The 11,393-nt window shown below is 41.8% G+C and overlaps 1 pseudogene; it reads left to right on the forward strand.

The window, feature by feature from the left end:
- Positions 1 to 230: 230 nt before the first annotated feature.
- Positions 231 to 5,407, forward strand: LOC131193477 (zinc finger protein 420-like; annotated as a pseudogene).
- Positions 5,408 to 11,393: the final 5,986 nt, after the last annotated feature.

Here is an 11,393-nt window from a genome sequence, read left to right on the forward strand (position 1 = left end):
AAGGTCGGTTGCTAGGAGTCGAAAACGACCTGCTGCCATGTAATCAGTGGAAACATCTTCCAAACGCATTGGTGGAGACTGGACAAGCGTGTTTTTCCACCTCCTGTCGCTAGATGGCAGTCAGGCAAAATCTGTGCCTAGAAAACAATCTACGCCGTGCTTGCGCTTAAAAAAGGCGTTTTTAAACCATCGAGTACTGCATTGCTAGAAAGGATGGGAGGAGAGGCGAAGCGCAGAGGAACTTCCTCTTCCGGATCGCTCAGGGGAGAAAGGTGGTGTGCAGAGCGGCTTTTCTGCTCTTCCCAGGGTCGAAGCAGCATCTGGCAGGTGAGTTGAGGGCAGCAGGTGGGAGGAGAGTCCGGGAGCAAGTCGGGCTGTTCGGTTCCCTCCACGGCCTGGAAGCAGAGAAGCAACTGGGCTGAAGCAGGTCAGCTGCTGCTGCTGCTGCAGGTTCCTTCCCTCCCCAAATGGAAGCCCACTGGGGCTGCACGCTGTGAAACTGGTGGCTGCAATTTTCACTGGACTGTATTTGAAAACAACCCTTTGCACTGCTAAGAATCTGTTGATTCACCCAGTCAACAAGTGAATTTCATCATTGAATGGATATTTGAACTTGGATCTGGATAGTCTTCCATGTGTCAAACGAATGATGATTAATATGAGATTATTGTAGCAATGTGGCATGTTTGCTTTTCCATTGTAATGTAAGCTTTTTTTCTTTTTTTTCATGTTCTGCAACTATTTGATGCACAATTAAAGATACATTTTTATTTGAATCTTATAGACAAAGAGGATGGCAATAAGAGCACTCTGGACAACTGAGGATAACAAGCAACATTGAAAAGAAAAATGAATCAGTCCGGAAATCAAAATATTTTCAATTTCCTTCAGAAAGCTACACAAACTTCCTGGCCAGGTGAGAGAGAAACAAGAGAAAATGAAGAAGAGATTTCTACCTGGAAAAAGCAAAGTGTGTAAAACTCAAGCGTACATTAAGGCCGATTATTTTTCCATTGAGCAAAAGAGGGAAGTCAGTGGGGAGGAAAAGGTCAATTGGAAAACCACTTAGAGCAGACAGTTTTGCAGGCTCAGTCCAGGAGGAAGAAAATCACCACGAAATCAAAGCACCATTAAAGAAGGGATCATCTATTATTGTGAAAAAGTTCCATACTCCTGCCTATTGTAGGAAAGATGCAACGTGCAACTCATGGCTGATTATGCCTGAAAGGATCCAAACTAGAGAAAATCCATACAAATACTCTGAATGTGGCAAAACCTTTGTTCATGGAAGGATCCTCACAGGAGAGAAGCCTTACTAGTGCTCCCAATGAGGAAAATGCTTTAGCGAGCACGGCAATATGATGATACACCAGAGGATTCACACAGGAGAGAAACACTTTGAATGTCCTGTTTGTGGGAAAAATTTCAATACAAATTCCAACCTCACTAGTCACCAGAGGATTCATACAGGCGAGAAACCTTGTAAATGTCTTGAGTGTGGGAATAGTTTCAGTCGGAATTCTCACCTCATTGTACACCAGAGAACTCACACAGGAGAGAAACCCTTTGAATGTCCTGATTGTGGTAAAAGTTTCAGTACCAATTCCAACCTGGTGATACACCAGAGAACTCACACAGGAGAGAAACCGTTTGAATGTCCTGATTGTGGTAAAAGTTTCAGTACCAATTCCAACCTGGTGACACACCAGAGAACTCACACAGGAGAGAAACCCTTTAAATGTTCTGATTGTGGGAAAAGTTTCATTAGAAATTCTAGCCTCATTAGCCACCAGAAGAGTCACACAGGAGAGAAACCCTTTGAATGTTCTGATTGTGGAAAACGTTTTTCTCAGAGTTCCCAGCTTCTGAGACACCAGAGAACTCACACAGGTGAGAAACCCTTTGAATGCCCTTATTGTGAGAAAGGTTTCAATACCAGTTCCAGCCTGGTGATACACCAGAGGCATCACACAGGAGAGAAAGCCTTTGAATGTTCTGATTGTGGAAAACGTTTTTCTAAGAGTTCCCAGCTCCTTAGACATCAGAGGACTCACACAGGAGAGAAACCCTTTGAATGTCCTGATTGTGGGAAAAGTTTCGTTCAAAATTCTCATCTCGTTTCACACCAGAGCACTCACACAGGAGAGAAACCGTTTGAATGTCCTGATTGTGGTAAAAGTTTCAGTACCAATTCCAACCTGGTGACACACCAGAGGATTCACACAGGTGAGAAACCCTTTGAATGCCCTTATTGTGAGAAAACTTTCAATACCAGTTCCAGCCTGGTGATACACCAGAGGACTCACACAGGAGAGAAACCCTTTGAATGTCCCGATTGTGGTAAAAGTTTCAGTAAGAATTCCAGCCTGGTGATACACCAGAGGACTCACACAGGAGAGAAACCCTTTGAATGTCCTGATTGTGGAAAACGTTTTTCTAAGAGTTCCCAGCTCCTGAGACACCAGAGGATTCACACAGGAGAGAAACCCTTTGAATGTCCTGATTGTGGGAAAAGTTTCGTTCAAAATTCTCATCTCGTTTCACACCAGAGCACTCATACAGGAGAGAAACCGTTTGAATGTCCTGATTGTGGGAAAAGTTTCGTTCATAATTCTCACCTCGTTTCACACCAGAGCACTCATACAGGAGAGAAACCGTTTGAATGTCCTGATTGTGGTAAAAGTTTCAGTACCAATTCCAACCTGGTGACACACCAGAGGACTCACACAGGAGAGAAACCCTTTGAATGTTCTGATTGTGGGAAAAGATTCATTAGAAATTCTAGCCTCATTAGCCACCAGAAGATTCACAGGAGAGAAACCCTTTGAATGCCCTTATTGTGGGAAAAGTTTTAGTCAGAGATCCCACCTTGTGACACACCAGAGGACTCACACAGGAGAGAAACCTTATGAGTGTCCAGACTGTGGGAAAGATCTCAGTAGTAGGTCTAACCTTATAAATCATGTGCTTATACACACGGGAGAAACCATTCGAGTGCCCTGAGTGTGGACAGTGCTTCAGGAAATATTCCACCCTTATTGCACACAATAAAATCCACATGCAGCCCAAAGTGATGAGTATAGAGAAGGCCTGAATTTCATTTCTAAAGTCCCTTTGTAAGTCCAGCTGAGAAACTGACTAAACTGACAAAGAATTTGCTTGACTTTTTGTAGGGAAATATGTTGTGGTATTAGATGGGAAGGAGGAAAGATATCTGGCCTTAAGCATAAGAAGTTGCTGAATATTTATTTTTGAAGAAATTGTGTAATTATGTAAAAATCTTTTTGGGAGTGGTCTTTGTATTTTTACCATGGGAGATGATAGAAATGCCACCTACAGAGTCCCAGCCTTTTTCTCCCTGGGTTCCTCCGAGATTTTCGGCCCCAGAATTCCCCAGCCAGCATCTCTTGGGGATTGGAGCACTTGGACTATAGTTAATTGATTGTGGCTCCTCATATAAGGAGAAAGCGAGAAGAAAAGAGAAGTAGAGGAGTTTCAACCTTCATTTTTTCCTAACAGCTCCAGGAATTCACTGCACCAAGCATGTCTCTTCAGATTGTGTCAAGAATGAGGCACTCAAGTGGAAGAAACCATATGAATAGCAAATATATCGGGGGACTTTGGGGCAATGACAAAAGCGGTGTAAAATTTCAGAAGTAAAGGCTGTTCTGCCCTGCAGGTGACCTTCATGGAGAAGAGCTGTAGGAATATTGAGGAGAAAAAAGTATTGTGGTTTTGTGCACATGACCTCGTGGTTTATTCGCAACTCCTGCTGCGATATCCTTTGCTTAGAGATGTGTCCTTATTAGCCTTTGACGGCTGGGGAGTGAGAGCAGCACCAAGGGACTGATACTTTTATGGTCCCTCCCCCACTTGGTGGGGAGATGTGAGAAAAAAAAATTGTACAGTAGATTTTTCATTTCTAAAGGAGCATTGCGTAAGAATCATGAATAGCTTCTCAGAAAGAAAAACAAAGGAAAGTGTTATCATTTCTGTAGCCATTGGGACAAGCTAATGCAAAGCTCTCTTCCCATCACATGGAGAGACGTTTCCCTTTCTTTCACTTCTCTCCCAGGACGCCTTAATATTTTTTTAAAAAATTCTTCAAATAAAAAGAGAGGAATATTATTTGTAGCAGCATAAGTGACATTTTATCTATGGAGACAAATGATCCTGATTTTGCTGGGATTGGAAGACGCCAGAGAATTCCAAAATTGTTCTGAAATGTACACAATTCAAAAAAATCGGTTACAATTTTTTTAGTAGGTCATGTTGCACGTGATCTCTTTGAGGACTGGCGTGTGGTGGATCCAAGGGGCTCTTTCGGCCCGAGTCTCAAGCTCCTACTTACTTTGAATTTAAACGTGTGAAATTTCTAAACTTTAAAATAGTAAATTTATATTTAATCAATTTTCCTTTCTTTCCTTCTTGTCATGTTAATGCGCATGCTTTTTTTAATTTTTATTTTTAAAATAACTTTTATTCAGCATTTACATCTTTAAAATCGTTGTTACATTTTTACAGCTTTCCGATACCGGCATCTTTGGTAATATCTATTTTATCTTTTAATCAACTATATACACATACATTTTATATATTACTAACTAATTTCTATATGCATTACAATTTATAGCTATCAGTTACACATTATTTCATTCCTCTATAGTATCTTGTTAATGCACGTGTTTATCATGTCTCATCGTCTTATGGTTAGGAGTTGCGGTGTCCCACAGTCATGGAATCGCCATTTGGAACCTTCACAATTGGCTTCCAACACACGAAATTGACAGAAAGTTACAAGTCACTGTTATGTTACATTGCACTAAATAGAACACCGTGATTTGCTTAATGACCACAGCTAGAACAGATGTTGTAAGTTGGTGTGGTTAAGTGAGGACATATTTAATGATCGCACCGGTCAGGAATGGACTTGTTGATTCCAACGGCTGTTGTTAAGTGAGGACTACGTTAATCAGGATGTCATCAGCGTGGTTTGCCACAGTATTTCTTGCCTTTTTTCTTACAGGTAGTCCTCAATTTACGACAGTTCATTTAGTCGCCATTCAACAGGACTGAAAAAAGGTTATTTATGACTCTTTTTCACACAACCATTGCACCATCCCCTATGGTCACATGATCAAAATTCAGATGCTTGGCAAAATACTCCTATTTATGACGGTTCAAGTGTCCTGGAGTCATGTGCTTCTCTTTGGTGACCTTTTGACCAGCAAATTCAATAGGGAAGCCAGATTCCCCTATTAACAACCGTGTGACTAATTTAACAACGGCAATGATTCACTTAACAACTGTGACAAGAAAAGTTGTAGAATGGAGTCAAACTCACTTAACAGATGTCTCACTTAGCCAGTGAAAGTTTGGGCTCAATGGTTGTAAGTTGACTATCTGTATTTAGATAAAGTATCAGAGACATTAGAGGTCTTCTAGTCCAACCCCTCCTGCTCAAGGCAGGAGATCCTATATCAGTGATGGTGAATCTTTTCGGCACCAAGTGCCCAAACTGCATTCTTGTGAATGTGCTGGAGAACTAGAAATCCAAAGACCAGCTGGCTGGCGCATACATGCATGTATTTTGTGAATTTTTGGGACCATTTTCAGTTGTTTTTGTGGCCAAAAATGGCCTAAGAAATGGCCCAAGAAAATAGCCTGGAAAATGGCCCCCAAAATGGCCTGTTTTTTGGCCATTTTCAGGCCATTTTTGGGGGGCGTTTTCAGGCTGTTGTTTCCGAAAAATGGTCTGAAAAGGCCCCCCAAAACAGCCCAAAAATGGCCTGAGAACGGCCCTCCAAAATGACCTGTTTTTTGGCCATTTTTTGCTTGTCTTTCGGGCCTGTTTCAGGTCATTTTCTGGCACTCCGGCACCTGCGAAGACCAGCTGGAGGTCTCCGGAAACCAGAAGAGCAGCTGGCAACAGCGCATGTGCCCATAGAGAGGGCTCTGAGTGGCACCTCTGGCACGCTCACGGCCCTATATCATTTCAGACAACAGACTGTCCAGTCTCTTCTTGAAAGCCTCCAGTCGATTTCCGTGGGCACACCTGGTCCTTTCATCTTGCGGAAGCTCTTGGGATCATTTCATCAATTAATACCCCACCTTGCTCTAAAGTTAGATCAAAAAGTGAGAGTGTACTGTAAGATGTAATCATGGCCCTGCCCCCAGAGAATGAAAAGAGGCAGGATATTATATTTCCCCAAAGGAGACATGGAGAAAAAAATCTTACCAAAGGCAGAAAGCAGCCCAAAAATGGCCTGAGAACGGCCCCCCAAAATGACCTGTAAAAAGGCCTGTTTTGTGGCCATTTTTGCCTGTCTTTCGGGCCTGTTTCAGGTCATTTTCTGGCACTCCGGTACCTGCGAAGACCAGCTGGAGGGCTCCGGAAACCAGAAGAGCAGCTGGCAACAACGCATGTGCCCATAGAGAGGGCTCTGAGTGGCACCTCTGGCACGTTCACGGCCCTATATCATTTCAGACAACAGACTGTCCAGTCTCTTCTTGAAAGCCTCCAGTCGATTTCCGTGGGCACACCTGGTCCTTTCATCTTGCGGAAGCTCTTGGGATCATTTCATCAATTAATACCCCACCTTGCTCTAAAGTTAGATCAAAATGGGAGAGTGTACTGTAAGATGTAATCATGGCCCTTCCCCCAGAAAATGAAAAGAGGCAGAATATTATATTTCCCCAAAGGAGACATGGAGAAAAAAAATCTTACCAAAGGCAGAAAGCAGCCCCAACAGCTTCCAGCACATGCCTGAAGTCTTTAGAGATGGAGATTTTGTGCCCATTAAGAAATCCAGGCCAGCCTATTCACACAAAAAACACACCTTCAGCTCCAGTTGATGGGTTTAAAATTTGCATTCCCCCACCCAAATTATGAGGACAAGATGTGACCTTTTCGGGCATAATAGGATTAACCCACCAGGATTGAAATAGCAAAAGACACAAAACCTCTTCATTGCACAATCCCGAGTCCAAAGTCACAGAAACCTATAAAGATCCATCCACTCATTCAGCCATTTTGTCAGCTTTCCCAGAACTCCATGCTGTTGTTGGTTCTGCTCATCAACAAACGGAATCCTTTTCGATTGGCCTCCATTTTATTTCCAGCTTCTTTCTCCTGGCTGGGAACCGGACCAGATTTTTCTTCCAACAGTACCCACATATATACATATACGTATTATCTCTCTCCAGGAGCTACAGCTATAAAATAGAATAGAATAGAATAGAATAGAATAGAATTTTTATTGGCCAAGTGTGATTGGACACACAAAGAATTTGTCTTGGTACATATGCTCTCAGTGTACATAAAATATATACATTGTATATTGTATTATCTGTTTTATTTTTGCCTGTACACCGCCCTGAGTCCTTCCGGAGAAGGGCGGTATAAAAATCAAATAAATAAATAAATAAATAAATAAAAGAAAAGATACCTTCATCAAGGTACAACACTTACAACACTTAATGATAGTCATAGGCTACAAATAAACAATCAGGAAACATTATCAATATAAATGATAAGGATATATTTGATGATACATAATTTCACCAGCAAAAAAGGTGAATCTGCTTGTATTTTGGGCGCAACATTGAAAAATGAAAACCCTTAGAACGGGAGAAAGCTAGGAAATGGATCTTCCTACTCAGAACAAGGCATTCCCCAGAGGAATGGCCATTCCCCGTGGCCAAAATCAGAAGGCATCCAAGTGCTCCTTTGCAGACTTAAGAAATTTTGTGAAAACGCTTTTGCAGCAGCTGCGCCTATTGACACAAGGGGTTAGACAAGGCGCTACCAGATTCCTCCTGACATGGTTTTATCAGGTTAGATGTTAAAGTGTAGGAAGTTAGCACCCACCCCTCTCCTAGAAGAATGAGATATTTTGGGAAATATTAAAAAGGCAGAATATCTTTCTCTGGATGAGAAATGGAGAAACATGTTCCCACCTTCCTGCCTCCCCCACTACCTTTGTCAATGGGCCAGAGGCAGAAACCCAATTCCACCCCTCCACCTTTGCCAATGGACCATCATCTGCAACACAATAGGACCTGTCGTGTCCCACTCCTCCGCTGATGGGAAATCCGAATCAGGCGTGCCTCTGCAGCTCTGCCAAAGTCCTAGCAAAGTTCTCAAGGCAGGCAGGAGACCAGGAACTGACTTCAGCAAGATAAAGTAGACTTTGCCTGACTCAGAGACTGCCAGAAAGCAGATCCTTTATATAGGCCATGTGGGGTGTGGCTCCATGACTCAGCACTTATCCAGGCCTGCCCCTCCCTTCCTTCTGTTGATGCGCCTATCAATTCTCCTGAAGCGAGGGTCACTCCAATCTCCAGCTGTTGGTAATTGACCTTCCTCAGGCTCACATACTGTGGGGGAGGGGGAGGGATCTAGTTGCTCCGTTTGCCTGGGCATGGAGCCAGGGCTGGGGGCTGGAAGCACTTCTTCTTCCTCAACCTGTCTGGGCATGGAGCCAGGGCTGGGTCCTGGAGGCATGCTAGGACATTCCTCAGCGTTCGGAAGAAGATAAAACGGGCCCAGCCTCGGGGAAAGCGAACGAGACACAACAGGACCCAACTACAAACAGAATCTCACCACATGGCACCTGGAAAGGTTATATCAGCCAGCAAGGCTAGCTAAGACCCCCACCCCCTGGGAGTCTGACAACCAGTTGGGGTACTCTTCCTCTGCCCCAGGAAGTTCAAAGTTCAGAGACGGCATAAAGCCAGGGCACACTCAGCATCTCGGCCCATTTTTGTGTTCAGAAACTGAAACCATGTGACAGCTAACATCAAAAACATCATCAAAAAAAGACAACAAAGAATGTTCTTTCTGCGCCAACTCAGTAAGCTCAAACTGCCCAAGGAGCTGCTGATTCAGTTCTACAGAGGAATTATTGAGTCTGTCATTTCCACCTCTATAACTGTCTGGTTCGGTTTTGCAACCCAACAAGAAAGACAGAGACTTCAGAGGATAATTAGAACTGCAGAAAAAATAATTGCTACCAACCTGCCTTCCATTGAGGACCTGTATACTGCACGAATCAAGAAGAGGGCCGTGAAAATATTTACAGATCCCTCACATCCAGGACATAAACTGTTTCAACTCCTACCCTCAAAACGACACTATAGAACATTGCACACCAGAACAACTAGACACAAGAACAGTTTTTTCCCAAAGGCCATCACTCTGCTAAACAAATAATTCCCTCAACACTGTCACACTATTTACTAAATCTGCACTACTATTAATCTTCTCATCGTTCCCATCACCAATCTCTTTCCACTTATGACTGTATGACTGTAACTTTGTTCCTGGCAATCCTTATGATTTATATTGATATATTGACCATCATTTGTGTTGTAAATGTTGTACCTTGATAACGTATCTTTTCTTTTATGCACACTGAGAGCATATGCACCAAGACAAATTCCTTGTGTGTCCAATCACACTTGGCCAATAAAAAATTCTGTTCTATTCTATTCTATTCTATTCTATTCTATTCTATTCTATTCTATTCTATTCTATTCTATTCTATTCTATTCTATTCTTCTTCTTTTTCTCCCACTCTTCCTCCTCCTCCTTTTGATTGTTTCCTGATTGCTTATTTGTACCCTATGATTATCATTAAGTGTTGTACCTTATAATTCTTGATGAAGGTATCTTTTATTTTATGGACACTGAGAGCATATGCACCAAGACAAATTCCCTGTGTGTCCAATCACACTTGGCCAATAAAAAAATCTATTCTATTCTATTCTATTCTATTCTATTCTATTCTATTCTATTCTATTCTATTCTATTCTATTCTATTCTATTCTATTCTATTCTCCTCCTCCTTCTTCTTTTGATTGATTGCTTCCTGATCGCTTAATTGTAGCCTATGACTATCATTAAGTGTTGTACCCTGTTGTACCAGAAATGTTCTTTCTGCGCCAACTCAGTAAGCTCAAACTGCCCAAGGAGCTGCTGATCCAATTCTACAGAGGAATTATTGAGTCTGTCATTTGCACCTCTATAACTGTCTGGTTCGGTTCTGCAACCCAACAAGAAAAACACAGACTTCAGAGGATAATTAGAACTGCAGAAAAAATAATTGCTATCAACCTGCCTTCCACTGAAGACCTGTATACTGAACGAATCAAGAAGAGGGCTGTGAAAATATTTACAGATCCACACATCCAGGACATAAACTGTTTCAACTCCTACCCTCAAAATGACGCTATAGAGCACTGCACACCAGAACAACTAGACACAAGAACAGTTTTTTCCCGAAGGCCATCACTCTGCTAAACAAATAATTCCCTCAACACTGTCAGACTATTTACTAAATCTGCACTACTATTAATCTTCTCATCGTTCCTATCACCAATCTCTTTCCACTTATGACTGTATGACTGTAACTTTATTCCTGGCAATCCTTATGATTTATATTGATATATTGACCATCATTTGTGTTGTAAATGTTGTACCTTGATGAACGTATCTTTTCTTTTATGCACACTGAGAGCATATGCACCAAGACAAATTCCTTGTGTGTCCAATCACACTTGGCCAATAAAAAATTCTGTTCTATTCTATTCTATTCTATTCTATTCTATTCTATTCTATTCTTCTTCTTTTTCTCCCACTCTTCCTCCTCCTCCTTTTGATTGTTTCCTGATTGCTTATTTGTACCCTATGATTATCATTAAGTGTTGTACCTTATAATTCTTGATGAAGGTATCTTTTATTTTATGCACACTGAGAGCATATGCACCAAGACAAATTCCTTGTGTGTCCAATCACACTTGGCCAATAAAATTCTATTCTATTCTATTCTATTCTATTCTATTCTATTCTATTCTATTCTATTCTATTCTATTCTATTCTATTCTATTCTATTCTATTCTTCTTCTTTTGATTGATTGCTTCCTGATCGCTTAATTGTAGCCTATGACTATCATTAAGTGTTGTACCCTGTTGTACCAGAAATGTTCTTTCTGCGCCAACTCAGTAAGCTCAAACTGCCCAAGGAGCTGCTGATCCAATTCTACAGAGGAATTATTGAGTCTGTCATTTGCACCTCTATAACTGTCTGGTTCGGTTCTGCAACCCAACAAGAAAGACACAGACTTCAGAGGATAATTAGAACTGCAGAAAAAACAATTGCTACCAACCTGCCTTCCATCGAGGACCTGTATACTGCACGAATCAGAAAGAGGGCCATGAAAATATTTACAAATCCCTCACATCCAGGACATAAACTGTTTCAACTCCTACCCTCAAAACGACACTGCAGAACATTGCACACCAGAACAACTAGACACAAGAACAGTTTTTTCCCGAAGGCCATCACTCTGCTAAACAAATAATCCCCTCAACACTGTCAGACTATTTACTG

This window comes from Ahaetulla prasina, chromosome 2, assembly GCF_028640845.1.
Source record: "Ahaetulla prasina isolate Xishuangbanna chromosome 2, ASM2864084v1, whole genome shotgun sequence".
Lineage (NCBI taxonomy): Eukaryota > Metazoa > Chordata > Lepidosauria > Squamata > Colubridae > Ahaetulla > Ahaetulla prasina.